Source organism: Wolffia australiana, chromosome 7 (genome assembly GCF_029677425.1).
Source record: "Wolffia australiana isolate 7733 chromosome 7, ASM2967742v1".
Taxonomy (NCBI): domain Eukaryota; kingdom Viridiplantae; phylum Streptophyta; class Magnoliopsida; order Alismatales; family Araceae; genus Wolffia; species Wolffia australiana.
The window spans coordinates 12,885,289-12,893,531 of record NC_135841.1 but is presented as its reverse complement, the minus strand read 5'-3'; the positions used below and the strand labels follow the sequence as shown (position 1 = coordinate 12,893,531).

Genomic DNA, 8,243 nt, shown 5'->3' with positions numbered 1-8,243 from the left:
TCCATCCCATCTGGCGTGGCCTTTAGACATTGACCGCAGTACCAGGCCCGGTTGAGGCCAACCACATCTCCAAATTAAATACGTGAAATTTTCCGCCTGTCAAAGCCCAATTATCGCGTTTTTTCTTCCCCGTTATATTTTGAAATAACTCATGAGGCAAGCTCCCTCTCTTATGCGAAAATTATTTCTATCTCTTTGCTTTTCGATTCCAGTTCAGGTTTTATCCTTATTCACTTCTCACTATCTGAGATAAGAGTTAAGAGTTTATAAAAAGTAGGCCACAGATATATCTATGCGTTTATATACCTATCAATCGGTCCGTCTATAGATAGATTGAATCAATCCTCTCCTGATCTTTCTATCTATCTACGAACCAATCGATCGACTTGGCCTCTATTAAATCAGATTCATCGATCCTGGGATGCCTTATGCCCAGGTGCGTGGAAGGCACGCTGACTCTGTCACAACCAGTAAAACTAAGTTGCCCTCCTCACAGGACGGAAGCCCGTTATGCACTGGCAATCTGACCCTGAACGCGGCATCCGAGTCAACTGTGATTCCTATTTAAGCAGGCTAAAGCCTGATGCAAGAACACAACGTCTTGAACTGTTTAGAGAAGTCATCTTAGAGAGGGAAAAGTATGAGTTTCGAGAATCTTTTCTCCAGCGTTGTCCCACTGAAGACCAACATTAAGCTGTCCGTTCTCTCCCTCTTCCTTAACGCAGTACGCCGTCGCGATGGCACGTTAAACCGTTCTCTGGCTTCTCTCGCTGAGTTCACTGTTGCGCCCAACCCAAGCCCCGTAAACGGTGTCTGCACGGATGACTTTATAGTCGACCCTGCTCGGCAGCTCTGGTTCCGCCTATTCCTTCCCAGAGCACGTAATCCAACACCGTTGAGCGTAATGGTCTTCTTCCACGGCGGGGGGTTCGCCTTCCTTTCTCCGGCCCAAGGGGAATATGACCAGGCGTGCCGTCGATTCTGCAGCGAGCTCGGCGTCGCCATCATTTCTGTGAACTATCGCTTGTCTCCGGAGCATCGGTACCCCGCACCATACGAGGACGGAGTCGATGTTCTACGCTTCCTTGAGTCCACCAAGGCCCGTCCCTCTTACTCCAAGGGCCTCTTGCGAGAGTTCTTCATGTCCGCTGATCTCTCTCGCTGCTTCCTCGCCGGCGACAGTGCTGGCGCCAACATAGCGCATCACGTCGCTCGCCGCTGGTCAGCCATGGACACCCACTATGTCAGACTGGCGGGGCTCGTCACCATCCAGCCGTTCTTCGGTGGAGAAGCTAGGGTTCCCTCGGAGATGCGCCGCTCAAACGGGCCAATCGTGACCACCGAGCGCACGGATTGGATGTGGAAGGCATTCCTTCCTATTGGCGCGACGAGGGAACATATTGCGGCCTGCCCAGTGGCAGCTACGGAGAACCTTGGTGGTCAGAGTTTTCCACCGGTATTGGTTATCGCAGGGGAGTTTGACCCGCTGCTCGACTGGCAGCGCAAATACTTCTGGAACTTGATAAGAAATGGAAAGAAGGCAGAATTAATTGAGTACCCCAGAACGATTCACGCCTTTTACGTCTTCCCGGAGCTCGAAGGTGGCCCAGAACTGATTGAGGATTTGAGAAACTTCATCTTCAGCCCTAAAGGTTACTGATGGAGCTCGATGATGTCACCCCCGCCGCGAGAGGAAGAAACTAATGGCTGGCAACGTATGTAGTCAATTCTTTGTAGTCTTAACAATTCATTTATGATTTTACCAAGACATGTGCGAGAAAAAAGTTCTCCGTATTTTGTTTTGAGACGGTCAATAAGCTCACATGTGCAGAAATCTGATTCTAATTTAAGGGAGTAGAGAGGCTTGTCTATGTGTGCATGAGCATAGTGCAATGAAGTATGAGGAAATGAAAAAAATATGTGAAGGAGATTCACCATTTTGCGTCTGACAAGGGAAAGAAACGACATAAATGTCGTTGGTGAATGAACGATACAACCGAATACTGGATAATTATCGCACGAAGACCACTTGTGCCTTGAGTGTAAATGATCCTAGAGAGGAACAGAAAAAGAGAGATATAGAAAGAAGAGAGAGATGTTAATGCAGAGAAAGAATCAACAGACACCATTAGTAAACGGCTGACTGTCATTGTTTAACTTTTTCGGGCAACTCATTTACTGTCCATTCAATTGGTACTTCTGTATCTCTAAAGTACGTGTATCGTTGTGCGTAAGAAAAGAAAATGAATTTCAACAGGTTGTAAATAATTCTACCTGGAGTGGTGGAAGAACCTATTATTGGACGCGTTCAAAACTTGGGGACAGTTATGTGAAAACACTACCTGGATTCGAGGACTCTTTAGAAAACAATACGTCAACATTTGAAAGAAAAAGGAGTCTAGTAAATGGAGGAATGAGAGAGATATGACAGACCACCGGAAGGCAGAGAACACTAAGAAGCGCGATAGAAATTTTAGAGGGAGAAGATTCTAGGAACGGCCGGCCCCATAAGAACCAGGCGAGAACGGTATGATACTACTGGTTTGATCCAAGGAATACAAGAGAAATAATTGGGGGAACTGTTCGAATTAATAAGATAGAGCTAGTGTAAGATGACGGCTTAAAGATGATCAGAGCAATCATGTGAATCAAGACGAATATGTAGGGGAAAAATGTGATATTATGTGAAGACACATGAGTGGGAGTTTTTCATATTTCATATATTTTGAAATAGTCCGCATAATACGTTTTTCTGGGTATCATTCCACTACCAAAATTAGATCCAAAGTTAAGATGGATTTGGCAAACAGTGCATCCACAAGATGCTACTTATGAGGGAGTTCACTCATAAGTAGCTCAATCATCGTCCTATCTCTCCATTTAAGTCCGGAATCCAGATAATAAACAGAGTTCTCTGCGAAAACTTAAACTTGAACGCCCTCTAAGCGTATCATTGACCGTGATAACACATCTCACTCAGTGTTATATCAGACGTCTGAGAGCAAACGAAAGGTTCCTCTGGCATTCAAAATACCCCAACGTCCGAATACGCATGAATAAAAAATAGATGCCTCCATAAGTCGGCCGTGGAGAACCAATCTTCTTCGAGCCTCCCGGCGAACCATCCCCTGCGTTATGATCGCGTGTCATCCATACCAGCTGGAAAAATCTGATGGAAATTACTGACAGAAATAGAAGTAGGGCCCAAACGATCGAACTTGGGGGATTCGAGCACTAGGCATCTGATTCTGCAAAAGTACTGTTTGGACGGCTGCAGTATTATTACATCCATAATTCCCAAGCCCGTCTTGATTTCTGGCCGGTCATGGTCCACACCACCCATCTATGACGGTCGTCCACCAGGCCACTACCAATATTAAATCTACTATGTCATCTCCTGTGCTACCGCAGGTAGCCCACATCATTATTAAGATGTGAACGTATGTAACTTCGTGAATCTGGACGGATAGTTGCTAGAGTTATGGAAGGAGACAACCACGCCTGCCCTCTATCCGGTACTACGGCCTTCGCTACAAGTCACATTACTTGGCGGGGACCCCGCTCCACCAAGGACCCCATCAACTGCACCTTCAAGGCAAAGACTTTGTATCCCAACTGAAGCCGGCCTCGGTTATGTGAGGCGCCACGGGACAGAGACAGCTTGGAGATACTTTCAAAAGTCAGGCTGCTCCAATCCTTACCACGGTGCCCTGGACAACCCCACAACCACATACCCCGTGACAGAATTCGCCAACCAGCGTGCACAAGGTTTGTGTTTGCATTGATACGAGAGGTTCAACCCAGACATACCTGTCTCAAAACTCACAATGTCTCCATCATGATGAGCGTGGAGGACTACACTGGAATATTGTCTCATGATGATTGCGAGATTAGGGACGATCCACTCTACTAGAGGAATCTCCTAGGAAGCTCCGACTACTCAATCTTCAAACCATCACCAACAGGTCACTCAAGGTGGCTATGAGCATGAAGAGTGTCAAGATTAAGGGGGAGTGTTGGAGTTTAATCTTGACTGAGTTATTTTAGGGGTTTTAGTTTGACTATTTCAAGGAATAAAACAGGTCGACAGGGATAACTGGTTTATAGGACGATGTGGAGGCAGAAGCTTATTTTAAGGAGCTAAAGACTGGTGTCTTTGAAGACCAAGCACATGGACAGGTGTGTGGTCAGTGTTTGTTTAAATCCATAGGCAGTTATGGGGGAGTGCCTATAAATATGTAGGTGTTTTCATTGTTGTAGTATGCTGTGTGCATCAAGGTTCCTTTCTCTCTCAAAGTGTTCTTGCATCTTGTTCCTCTGTGTGAGATCAAGAGAGTGAGGGCTTAAAACCTTTTTCTCTGTGTGAGATCAAGAGAGTGAGTGCTTGTCCTTCCCATCTCTGTGTGAGTTGCTGAAGTGAGAGAGCCAGGTTCCAACAACCAACAGGTCACTGCCGTACTGCCTTCAACTCAATAGAAGGATCAACTGATAAGAGGTTACCCTTCTTACCGACAGGTCGACTTGAAGAGAGGGTTGACATCCCCTTTCCTCATTTGTTACGGGAACAGAAAAGAGAAAGGGACATCGACATCTGCCCCAACATTCAGCTCCACTATCAGTGCTACTCTGCTATCGTCAACTTCTACCCCGTGCTTGAACTTTGTCTTCATATTATCTTGTGGTTTCATTGGCTACAAACATTAGGATGGACGTCAGTATCGTGCGACTTATTGCTGCCGTGATTCCAGGTAGACGATATATGGCCCATACTGCATAGGGACTGCAGCAGGCCTCAGCTTGCGGCAGTTGTAGCATCCTCCCAACTCAAACCATATCAAAATGTTGGCCGTGGTTTGTATCAGGTGTCCTTAACATCATCTTCTTATTTATGTACAAAAATGTGTCTAGAAATGCAGATGATCTTTGCCTCATCGCATTTCTGTAGGTCTTCAGAAAGCATGTATTCAAGAAAATCTTACCTTTACTCTGCAGATGAACCATGTTTGATTTCTTATGAGAAGAATGGCCCAAACGACTCAAAAAACTGCTAGAATGCAAGCAGGGGAAAAATAAATTTCTTCCCTTCTAGAGAGGAACATGAGGGTTTGTTCATTCATTAGGTACCCAATGAACCCCAGATCGAATATATATATAGAGAGAATGAGGTTTAAGTTCGAACTAAGACAAAAATCCATTTAAGTTTTACATTTTAGGAATATATCCCACTTCTCATGTGAGTGTCAGATCGAATTAACTCTGGAGTCAGGGCCAGTCCACTGTCAGCTGTACAATTACTCCCATTTACAAAGAATTGAACTGCAGATACTTGTGGAGGAACAATTCCATGTGGAATCATCAAAGCACCTTCAGCTCATATTCCAGCCCAACGCTACTCATGAAGAAAAACACGAGGAGATAGCCTTTCTGCATTGGTTAAATGGCTCTAAATAGTGTCACCATGCCGAATAGATTCCAAATTTATGTGGCCCATGAGTCCCGTGAAGAAACCTAAAGACGGACAATCTTCTCAAAGCTCAACGTCAAGTGTTGGTACCATCAGATCTGTATAACAACCAAAGACATGAAGAAGACGCCCTTGCCCACACATCTGGGTCACTACTAGTGCCTGATAATCACATTTTGACATTGCACCAACCCTACAACTTTTTCGATACTTATGAATTCTAACCTTCAAATACTTATTTGTAAGCCCACGTTAGTGTTTTTCAATGAGATTCTTATATATTGTCGTAGTAACCGGTAGCACCAAAAGCATCTGATACAAGTTTTACTGGTGCCAATCGATCGCTAGCTCTGTATCATCCAAAAGAAAAGCTTCTTTGCACAACCAAAGTTGGAATACCTCAAAAAATCCAAAAACTACATGGCTTTCAAGGCCTAGCAGGATACAGTCAGATATTTATCGCTGCCTATGTGGCAAAATCTTGCCCTTTTGAAACAACTTCTAAATAAGAGGCCTTTGCATGGTCAGCCAAAGAAAATCATTCATTTGAGAGTCTAAAACATGAATTTCCATCAGTGAAGTGCTCGCCCTCCGAGATTTTGCAACAACCCTCCACAGTTAATAGTGATCCATCTAGAGTGAAAGTGGGTGGCATACTGCTTTCTTCAGCCATGCCCTTCTTCAGCAAAATGCTTCCCCCAACACTTTGGATCAGTTCAGCTAATAGGAGAGACCTTGTGCCATGGTTCTGATGGTTAAAAAATGGCACTAATACCTTATGTTTCAAGCATTTATCATGTGCACTAAGCAATTATGCCCTGAACCAAATTGTTATTAGAGCTACCTGATATGCAAGGTGAGTTTTCTCACTTACTTGCCAAATTCATGAGTTATCACTTTTCCATCCAGTACATTAGGTATCAATTTCACATGAACCATCAGAATCAGATGTGGAGTTGGGTATTTACTCGCTATCAATGCGAGGCAGACCTAATAGATAGCTATCAATTTCACATGAACCATCACAATCAGTCATGGAGTTGGGTATCAACTCACTGTCCATGTGAGGCAAACCTAGTAGAAATCTAACTTAAGGTGGAGAGAGGTCCCAATGTGCAGTATTTGATCCAAAAGTTATACAGGTTCATGACACTATTTAGCCTCTAAAAGAGCAACTAGAGGAAGTTGGGCCACGACCTGACCTGCCTATTGGGATTTCAACCACTTTACAGTGAAGGAAGCTGATGATCACAAGGCAAATCTAGCAACTAATGGAGATAAAGAAGCAAAACGGCAAGAAAAGATAATAGAAAATGCCCAAAGGGGTATTTTATTAATTCTCCCCATGTATAAGTACGCTTTTTCTCCCTCATTCACTTTATCTGGACATACTCTGGCAAGTGACTGGCCAGCAGGACAAGGCATTTTCAGAATCCAGGTGGTTCAACCTGCTTGATGTAAGTTTAGCGAAGTTTTCATTCAATATCTTCTCTTGTTTACATAGAAAAATGCCTTATCCTGGCAAAATATAAGGATCTATGCTTGAGAGGAAGCATCAATGGCTCAATAGACTTGCATTCAGTTTTAGAAATTCATATTTCCATTTTCCCAATATTATCTATTTCCCCTTTAATTCTATCACTTTCTCACTCTAAACATCTGTTTTCCTACTTTCTCTCTCTAGAATCAACTTTTTCTCTCTCTATACCTTCATTCATATCTCTAATATTTCCCCCAAAATTTCGTAAGACGCCCACCATTTTAGCCTTCAAATACCATTCCAGACTTCTCTTGCACAATTTCTTCACTTTCTCTCTCTATCTCCTCATTTCAACAACTTTCTCTATGTAGAGAGTTTTATTTATCTCTCTAAAGCCTTCTGCTATCTCTCTCTAGATCCTCCATTATTCCTTACCTCAAAACACAAAAACAAATCAGGAAAAAAATCATTTTTTACTCTATAAAATCCGAGTTAATATAACCAATTTATAGTGATTTGAAAATTTCAGAAATCTAAAAAATCTCTAACTCTTGTTTTCATCAATTCTAGTGGTTTATGTTGCAACTTTATTTCTACAAAAATCTATAAAAATATATTTTCTATATAGGGTGAGTAATTAAATCAAGAAAATTAGTTTATATGTATTTTAGTGCTTTCCTAGTATGTATCTTTCAATTTAGATCATAAAAATCATATAAATTAACTAAAAATCTAGAATAACCCCATAAGCTATATTTTGGGTTTTTAAACTCATTTCCTTCATTTCAAGCTTAATAAAATTTCTGAAGTTAAATTTCTGCCTCTTTGTGGATTAACCTCTCTGTAGACAATTTTCAAGAAAGACAATGACAAAAGCTTCTAGCATTTGGGTGACAGTTCTAGAGTTCTAGCAAGGCGTTTGGTATCCGAGTGGCAGACAGGTAAAGCTTTTAGCTGACCGAATCTACATGAAACTGGTCCATTTGTAATTCTCTTTCTTATTTCCTTGCTCTCTATACGTATGAATTTATGTATTCTCCCATTGATCCATTCTTTATTTATCTTGCTATCTTTTTTATCTTCTATCCATATATGTATGCATGTATGTCATCTCCCATAAACTCATTCTCTACTCATCTTTATCCCTTTCTTCTTTGATATATCTATATGTATGAATCTATTGCATCTCCCATCGACCAATTCAACCAATTTCTTCCTCTATTTCTTGTATGCTCTCTCCATGTATTTACAAATCTATCTTATCTCACGTTGGACCTTTCTCCACCCGTCTTCTTCCTC

The 8,243-nt window shown here is 42.4% G+C and overlaps 1 pseudogene; it reads left to right on the top strand.

Annotated features, from left to right (window-relative positions):
• The first annotated feature begins 551 nt into the window (after positions 1-551).
• LOC144706136 (putative carboxylesterase 18 pseudogene) lies at positions 552-1,794 on the top strand (annotated as a pseudogene).
• The last annotated feature ends 6,449 nt before the right edge of the window (positions 1,795-8,243 follow it).